Source organism: Leopardus geoffroyi, chromosome X (genome assembly GCF_018350155.1).
Source record: "Leopardus geoffroyi isolate Oge1 chromosome X, O.geoffroyi_Oge1_pat1.0, whole genome shotgun sequence".
NCBI classification, from domain to species: domain Eukaryota; kingdom Metazoa; phylum Chordata; class Mammalia; order Carnivora; family Felidae; genus Leopardus; species Leopardus geoffroyi.
In genome coordinates this window covers 89,800,657-89,810,205 of record NC_059343.1, presented here as the reverse complement: position 1 = coordinate 89,810,205, position 9,549 = coordinate 89,800,657, and the positions used below count along the sequence as shown (strand labels likewise).

Genomic DNA, 9,549 nt, shown 5'->3' with positions numbered 1-9,549 from the left:
GTCTCTCTCTGCCCCTCCATCACTCATGCTCTGTGTCTCTCTCAAAAAATAAACATTAAAATTTTTTTTTTAAATCGTGAAGAAGAGAAAATACATTATGGTACTGTAGTGTATTTACAGTTAAAAAGAATCCATGTATAAGCAGACGTGCACAATTCAAACCTATGTTGTTCAAGGGTCAAATGTACTTATTTTTAACCACTGGGAAGGCAACTATGAATATATTAAAAAAAAAAAAAACACCGGTGAACAGAAAACATTTTTGCATTGACGGCAGATAGAAGGATGGATGGGTTGAATATCAAGAATATATTAGTAAATCATATTGTCAGCCTTATCAGAAACCAAAGATTTAAAGGAACACTAGAAAAATAATTCCCTCCCTGATTGTTTTCTCTACCAAATCACCCTTGTCACACAGAAGGGCAGTGAAAGTAAGACTTTGGGACCAATGCTTGACCAAGGATCAATGGGCAGTGGGGACGGATCTGTGGAGTCAGATGGGGAACAGGGTAGGGAGTCAGTTCTCACATTATGTGCATAATCCACGAGCTATATTGTATATTTGCAGACAGTTGAGTTCATTGTGCAACTTGACCTTACTGATGTACCTGAATTGTGTATAAAGAATATCACCATGGGAAGGTATAATTAGACTGCCTTCGTCATTAAAAAACTAATAATCAAGGGGTATATATATATGTTCATTCAACATCACAGATTATATATGACTCTAGCCCTAGTCCTCACTGTAAGAGAGGCAATCTGTATTTGTCAGAACACAGCCCAAATATAGTTTGTTCATCTTAAAACAGCCCCTCAAAGACATGGGCACATCTGTGCTTACCAAGACTACATGATCTCTGTATACTCATTTGGTGATTCACATCTTAATGGGACTTGAACTCCTGGAACAGTGGACAGAGTCAGTGAGGCTTCTTAAACCATCAGCAGAACTCACTACCTAGAAAGATCTACATTGTGGAGTGCCTGAACAGAACTCTGCTGCTCCACTTCCCTGGTCTCCTACATCTTAACCACATGCTCACTAGAGAATGTGAAATGGTACTGTTTCTTTAAAGCATCAAACCTATTCAGAAGACTTATCAGGTAAAACATGCCTAAGTACACACTAGTTAAGCACGTCCAGTGACTGCTTAGAAAAATATTACTAGGTGCTAATTGAACCCAAAAGGCATCTTGGAAATGCACCTAAATTTTTTTTTTAATATTTTGAAAACAAAACTGCCCAAAGGCAGAACCTGGAAAATGTGAGCATGGGAATCTGTGTGGGTAAGCCAGAGATCAGAACCCCTAATTTATAAAATGTGCAAAAGAGAAATATGCAAAATTAATGCACAGAATGAAGTTGAACTGTATTCTGTTTTAGAAAAACCAATTCATATCCTCTCCAAGACATGCATGTTAATGGATGCTGGTTTTCAGGCAGCTACCTTAAGTCCCAGTTTGCTGCTTAAGTGTACTTCAGAGATAAGAAATGCAACTGAGCTGTACAAAATGAGACAACTTTCCTCCTGTCTCTTGTGCATGATAAATGCTAAAGCAATTAGGAACCACTGTTGCATGTTACATTGGAATTTGTCAGGAACATCAGTGCTGTGCTATATAAATGGAGGAAACTTATTTAGAATGAAGTCCTGAGAACCTAAGAGGAGACTACTGGTCTAACTTAATATTAAACATTTAGGGCCATAGAACTGAACCAGAAGCAATCCCCTCGATTTTTCAATCTCAGAATATCCATCACAGTGTTGTCTATTTCACTGGCAGTGATCTGAATTAGCATTTCAATAACAAAAGGTGCAAAGAAATACTGAAATGGAAAGCAGATTCTTAAATGTCTACAGAGAAAAAAAATGTGAAACTTATAGTTCCTTCTGTAAGTCCAAGAAGCTTTTCAAAATTTTTGTACTTTCTGCCTCATTTTCAGGGAATTGAATACATGTAGGCCTATATTCATGCTCATATTTTTTTTATAACATTTATTTATTATTATTATTTTTTTCAATATATGAAATTTGTTGTCAAATTGGTTTCCATACAACACCCAGTGCTCATCCCAAAAGATGCCCTCCTCAATACCCATCACCCACCCTCCTCTCCCTCCCACCCCCCATCAACCCTCAGTTTGTTCTTCATGCTCGTATTTTTGTTATTGTTTCTTTTCACTTTCTCAGAAGGAGTTTAGGAACAATCTGTCTGACCTTGCTTTTTTATTTTTTTTTTCTTCTTTATATTAGGATAATTCTCATTCTAGGAAGACAGGCAGTATTGGTGGTGGTGCTTTAGAATTATAGTTAAATATATCACATTCATTACACAGTAGATAAAACCCATGTAAAATAACAATACTGCAAAAACCTCTTTTGCAAGACTACTATCTCTTTTTGTGGGAGTGTGACAGTGACACTTGGTGAACACTGGAGTTGTCAAGGGTTTTCATCTGGTTCCTTAACACCTTAGAAAACTATAGTTGTCATTCTGGAATTGGATTTAGAACTACAAGGGATCTTAGGCATGGTGTAGACCAAGCTTTATCACCCTTCCAACCATTTCTCCATTCACCCAGTTCTTTCCCATGGAGAAATTATTTTAATCACCTTTCCTAGCTATTAAAGTCCTGATAGGAAGTCTGGTAGGAGGACAGGATAAAATGATTAGAAATAATTCTTCCTAGTCTAGAGTTTATGACCCATGATACTCCATGGAAAGCGAGAGTTTGCCACATAGGACTTGACAAGGGGATCTTCTCTTCTGCCTCCTTGTCCACCTCCACCAAGAAATGCTCACTACACCAATAGTGATCATAATATTTCACTTTGTGGATTCAGAAACTTAAACCCATTTCCTACTTTCCCCAGTTATTATAAAGTAAAACTTTATCTTGCCAGAATTAATGAGAAAAAATATTACCCAAAATTCTAATTGCTAAATCACAACTGAGACAAAAGACCAGCCTCTCCTAATAGAAATAGTCATATTACAAAAGACACACCCGATGACCCTACATTAGAATCCCTATGTACCACATAGTAAAAAAAATCCTCTAGGATGATTTTGATGTACTCTTTTTTTTTTTTCTTCAACGTTTATTTATTTTTGGGACATAGAGAGATAGAGCATGAACGGGGGAGGGGCAGAGAGAGAGGGAGACACAGAATCGGAAACAGGCTCCAGGCTCTGAGCCATCAGCCCAGAGCCCGACGCGGGGCTCGAACTCACGGACCGCGAGATCGTGACCTGGCTGAAGTCGGACGCTTAACCGACTGCGCCACCCAGGCGCCCCAGTTTTGATGTACTCTTGTAATGAATAATTACCCTATTCTGGCACCAAATTACTGTAAGCAATGAGAGATAAGACCTCCACTTCTGGTCAAGATAGACCAGATTTACTTTCCCACCTGAATAAACACAAAATAAAAACCCTTCGAAATATGAAACAAGGGTTTTCAAGCCACCAAGCATCAACAAAAGGCAGTGATCCCTATAAGGTGAAAACAAACTTGGTAAGCCCTACAATTGCCTTGTCTTACTACCTTGAGAGCAGTTTCAGGCAATGGTGCATGGTTGGGAAACCCAAACCAGCTCCTTGAATTAATGAGACGGACTTTTAAGCACAAGGAAGTCAAGATGGCTACAATTCATGACATACAGTCCCCTAGAGGAAGGAGCTTCACAGAGAACGCCAGAGATCTGTAGATGGCTGTCCTTGAGTAGTCAACAGTATACTGATCACACCAGACATGTGAGGAAATTATCTGAGGCCATAGAACGAACCACCTGAAAGGATTAGAGGTAACAGTGCTTGGCACTCACACAGGTTCAGAAGTAGGACATGTGTCCTATCATCCAGAATGGAAAAACCTCAAGCATTGGATATGGGATATTGGATAGAATACTCAGAAGGATCTTGCCTCAGTATCGGGGAAAGTTAGTCTTAAACTGAGCAGTGCTCCAGACTTACCTAAGAAATCTTACAAACAAATTTGAAAGGAACAGCTTTCAAATAATTTAAGTGTTTTCTAAAAAAAAAGAAAACCTTAAAGAATAAAATTACAAAATATCCAATAAAGAATAAAATTACAAAATATCCAATAAAGAATAAAATTACAAAATATCCAACATTCAACAAGATAAAATCACAATTTCTGGCACCAAATAAAAAATTAGTAAGCATGCAAAAAACAGCAATAACAACAGAGAAATATGACCCATAATGAAGAGTAAAATCAATGGAAACCTATCCAAAAAAATAACACAGATGACAGAATTAGTATACATGACCATTAAACAGTTATTATAACATACATTAAAACATTATATAAAAATATATAAAAAATAACAAATATTAATTAGAACAAGGAAGGATGTATAAGTGACATAAATTGAACAGCTAGACATGAAAACTACAATTTTGGAGATGAAAAAACGTACTAGATGGCATGAATGGCAAATAAGATATTGTAGAAGAAAAGATTGTTCAACTTGAAGTCACAGCAATAAAGTCAATTCAACATAAAACAAATAGAAAAGAGAAGGAACAAAAAATTAACAGGGTAGGAACATCTGGGTGGCTCAGTCAATTGAGTGTCCAACTCTTGATTTTGGCTCAGGTCATGATCTTATGGTTTGTGAGATTGAGCCCCGCATCAGGCTCTGCACTGACAGTGCAAAGCCGACTTAGGATTCTCTCTCTCTCTCTCTCTCTCTCTCTGCCCCTACCTTGCTCTCTCTCTCTCTCTCAAATAAATAAATAAACTTAAAAAAACAACAGGGCTATAGTGAATAGTGAACTGTGGGACAATTTCAAGTGTGCTAGTATATGTGAGTGAAGTCTGTGCAGGAGAGGTGGAATATCAGAAAAAATATTTTAAGTAATAAGGGACAAAAATTTTCCAAATTTGATGAAAACTGTAAATCCACAGGCCCAAGAGGCTTTATAAATACAAAACACAAGAAACATGAAGAAACTACACCAAAACACATCATGATCACATTATGGGCAGAGGAACAAAGATAAAGATCACAGAAGCTTTCTCATTAGAAATTGTGCAAGCTAGGGGAGCCTGGGTGGCTCGGTTGGTGAAGCATCCGACTTCAGCTTAGGTCATGATCTCATGGTTCGTGGGCTTGAGCCCCACATCAGGCTCTGTGCTGACAGCTCAAAGCCTGGAGCTTGCTTTGGATTCTCTGTTTGCCCCTCTCTCTGCCCCTCCTCCATTCACTGTCTCTCCCTCAAAAATAAATAAACATTAAAATAAAAAAAAAAAAGAAATTGTGCAATTAAGAAGACATTAGATCAACATCTTTAAAGTTCCAATAGGATTTTTTTTTAAAGTCTACTAGAATTCTATATCTAGTGAAAAGAGCTTTCAAAATCAGTAGTGAAATAAATATTTTTTTTCAGATATAGAACAGCTAAAGGAATTTGTCAGCAGCAGCCTGCTCTTTTAAGAAAGGGAGTTTCTTATGCATGGAAACTTAAACAAGATGGAAATATAGATCTACGCAAAAGAATGAGGTGACTGAAAATGGAAACTACGTGGGTAAATTTATGAACTATTTGTCTTATTACTTAAATGTCTTTAAAGAATACTTGAGGACATCAGTGGGAATATAAGGACCTCTGAAAATTCTTTCTCCCCAAGGCATCAGACTGACAAAAATGGTCAGAATCAACTTTTTTAGAACTCTGGAAATTAACCAAAGACTTGCAGCAATGCAGGAATGGTTTCCTCAAGAACAAACAAAAACCAGTTGAATCTTGGTAAGGACAATGACTTTTGTAGTGTTTTGACTTGCCCTATTGCCATCTTCTCATACCCAGCTATGTGGTAGCCTGGAATACTAATAGCCCTCAATCATTGTGAAAACCAACCAGCCATTGGAGTGGGCATAAAAAGGTAGGAGCTCCTTCAAAAACTCATTCCCAAATGACTGCCACTATTGACCTGTTTGGTGGTTCCCAGGATGAAAATACTCACAAAAACTTGTCTGTGTTAAACATAACACAGAGGTGTGCCAATGCCAACAAACTTTTCCCTGGGAGCATTTGGTAAAATCAATCACTATTAGTTGTTTAATATTGCAATGCCTCAGACTGTGGAGAACAGTTGAGATAAATAATAAGCTTACTAAAAATCTTAAGAAGAAAATCCAGAATATATGATGTCCATAGGAGGCTCTGAAAAACTCTGAAATGTTTTCCTAGAGGGAAAAGAACAGGTGTAGTGATGAGGGGATGCCCAGAGTTGTGCACATGCTCATGTGAGATCTGAGAAGACTCAAAAGTTCTCACCATTGCCTAACCTGTAGGATTCTATACAAGCAGGAGGAAAAGGCTAAAAGAGGGTTGTAAGCTGCCTGGCTGAATGTTGAAGATGTACCCCAGTGAGCTCATAGAGCCACTCAGCAATGACTGGGAGATTTACTGGCTCCAGGCATTTAAATAAATCTCTGTAAAGTAATTATCTGGACACTAATCTAAGTGGGCAGAAACTTCAGTGGACACACATGACAAAGAATACAAATTTTTACAGAATTAGTACAGAAATATCATTAAACAAACAAGCAACAACAACAAATCATTTATTGGGGGACATTTTATATACAAAGTCATCACATTATTATTTTAAATTTACAATTTTCTTTTTTCAAATGTTTATTTTGAGACAGAGAGAGAGAGAGAGGGCACACATGTGCAAGCAGGAGAGGGGCATAAGGAGAGAGAGAATCCCAGGCAGGCTCTAGAATCAGTGTGGAGCTCGACATGGGGCTGGATCTAATGACTGTGAGATCATGACTTAAGCCAGAATCAAGAGCCAGATATTTAACTGACTGAGCCCCCCAGGTGCCCTTAAATTTCAAGTAAAATTTATGAGACATTCAAAGAAGCAAGACAATATGGCCCATGTATAGGAAAAGTAGTCAACAGAAACAGAGCCTGAGGAAGTCTTGACTTTGGACTTAACTAGACAATCACTTTAAATCAGCAATTTCAGTTTTCTTAAAAGTAAAGGAAATCATGAGAATACAAACATTATGTCTCACTAAATAGTGAATGTTAACCTAAAGATAGAAATTATTTTAAAACAACCGATAGGAGTGCTCACTCTGGCAGCACATGTAATAAGATTGGAAGGGTACAGAGAAGGTTAGCATGGCCCCTGTGCATGGCTGACATGCAAATTCGTGAAGCTTCCATATTTTTAGTCAGAATTTAAATAAAAACTAGAAAAAGAAGAAGAAAAAAGTAAACACTTTGCAAAAAAAAAAACAATAAGAAATTCTGGAGTTAAAATGTAGAAAGACTGATATGAAAAATTCATTAGCGGGGCTCAACAATATATCTGAAGAATCAGCATATGTGACAATTGGTCAAATGAGATGATCCAGTATGAAGAAGAGAAAGAAAAAAGAAGGAAGAAAACTGAACAGAACCATCTGAGACCTATGGAGAATGGTCAAGTGAACCAACGTACATGATAACAGGAATCCCAGAAGGAAAAGAGGGAGACAAAAGGGCAGAAAGAACATTTGAAGAAATGATAACCAAAAGTTACCAAAATTTGATGTGATACATTAATCTGCACATGCAAAGAATTCAACGAACTCCAAATAGAAATAACTCAATAAGAATCTCACCAACATACGTTAGAATCAAATTGTCAAAAGTCAAAAACAGAGAGAATCTTCAAAGCAGCAAGGCAGAAGCAACTTGTCATGTACAAGGGATCCTTTATAATATTACTAGCCAATTTCTCATCAGAAACCAAGGAAGCTAGAATTATTGGGATAATATATTCTAAGTGCTAAAAGAAAATAACGCTATCAACAAAGTATCATATTCTGGTAGAACTATCCTTCAAAAATGAAGATTTTTTTTAAACTTTATTTATTTTGAGAGAGAGAAAGAGAGAGAGAGCATGAGCAGGAGAGGGGCAGAGAGAAGGAGAGAGAAAATCCCAAGCAGGCTCTGTGCTATCAGTGCAGAGCCCAATGTGGGGCTTGAACCCATGAACAGTGAGATCATCACCTGAGCTGAAATCAGGAGTTGGACACTTAACTGAGTGAGCCACCCAGGTACCCTAACTATCCTTCAAAAGTGAGTGAGAAAGTAAGACATCACCAGATCAACAATCACTGAAAGAATTCATCATTAGCAGACTGTCATATAGGAAATACTAAAAGGAGTACTTTTGGTTGCAATGAAAGGACACTAGACAGTAACTCAAATCCACATGAAAAACTAAAGAATACTAGTACAGGTAATTATATGGGTGAATAAAAGAAACAGTATATATATATATATATACACACACATATATATATATTTATATATATATAACTCTTTGTAACTTCTTTCATCTAATTTAAAGGCAGTTGCATAAAGCAATAATTATAAATCTGTGTTGATGGGCATGCAATATGTAAAGATGTAATTTTTATTATAATAAAAACATAAAGAGGGACAGATAATGGAGTTATATAAGAGCAAACTTTCATATACTCTTGAAATTGAGTTGCCACTATCTTAACTACATCATTATAAATTAAGATGTTAATTGTAATCCACACAGCAAGCAATAATAACTCCAAATAAATAGAATTTTAAAAATGTCAAGCGAGTGAAAATGCTATTTAACACAAAATAAGGGAGTTATGAAAAAATATAGGAACAAAAAAGACATAGGATATAAAAAACAAGGAGCAACATAGCAGTCACAAATCCTACATTACCAGTAATTACATTAAATGTGAAGGCATTAAACAATACAACCAAAAGGAAGAGATTGGCAGAATAGATATAAAAATTATAGTCTATCTATGTACTGTCCACAAGAGATACACTTTAGATTCAAAGACACAAATAGATTGAAAGTCAATGGGTAAAAAAAAAAATACACCATGTAAATAGTAAGAAAAAGAGAGATGGACTGGCTATAATAATATCAAACAAAATAGACTTATAAGACAAAAGTTGTTACTAGAGACAAAGACATTTTGTAAGAATAAAAGGATCTATATATATAAGGATATATACATATCCCATCAGAGTCCTAAAATATATGAAGCAAAATCTGACAGAATTGATTAATAGACAATCCAACAATAATATTTGGATATTTGAATACCCTAATTTCAATAATGATAGGACAACAAGGCAGAAGATCAACAAGAAAATAGAAGACTTGCACTACACTATAAATCAACTACATCTCATAAACTTCTATAGAATACTCCACCCAGCATAATACACATTGTTCTAAAGAGCACATGGAACATTATCCAGGATAGACCATATGTTAACCTATAAAAAAGTCTTGATAAATTTTAAAGGACTGAAGTCATACAAAGGTTCTTATCTGACCACATCAGAATGAAATTAGCAGCAGGAAATTTGGGAAATTCATAAATGTATGGAATTAAATAACACATCCTTAAATAACCAATGGTAAGTGAAGACATAACAAAGTAAATTGGAAAATACTTTAAAATGAATGAAAACAAAACCAAAACACTTCATAA

At 36.1% G+C, this 9,549-nt stretch overlaps 1 non-coding gene across 1 annotated transcript; it reads left to right on the top strand.

Annotated features, from left to right (window-relative positions):
* The first annotated feature begins 7,125 nt into the window (after positions 1–7,125).
* Positions 7,126–7,232, top strand: LOC123595497. Its single transcript, XR_006711199.1, has one exon. It is a non-coding gene; the product is annotated as a U6 spliceosomal RNA (small nuclear RNA).
* The last annotated feature ends 2,317 nt before the right edge of the window (positions 7,233–9,549 follow it).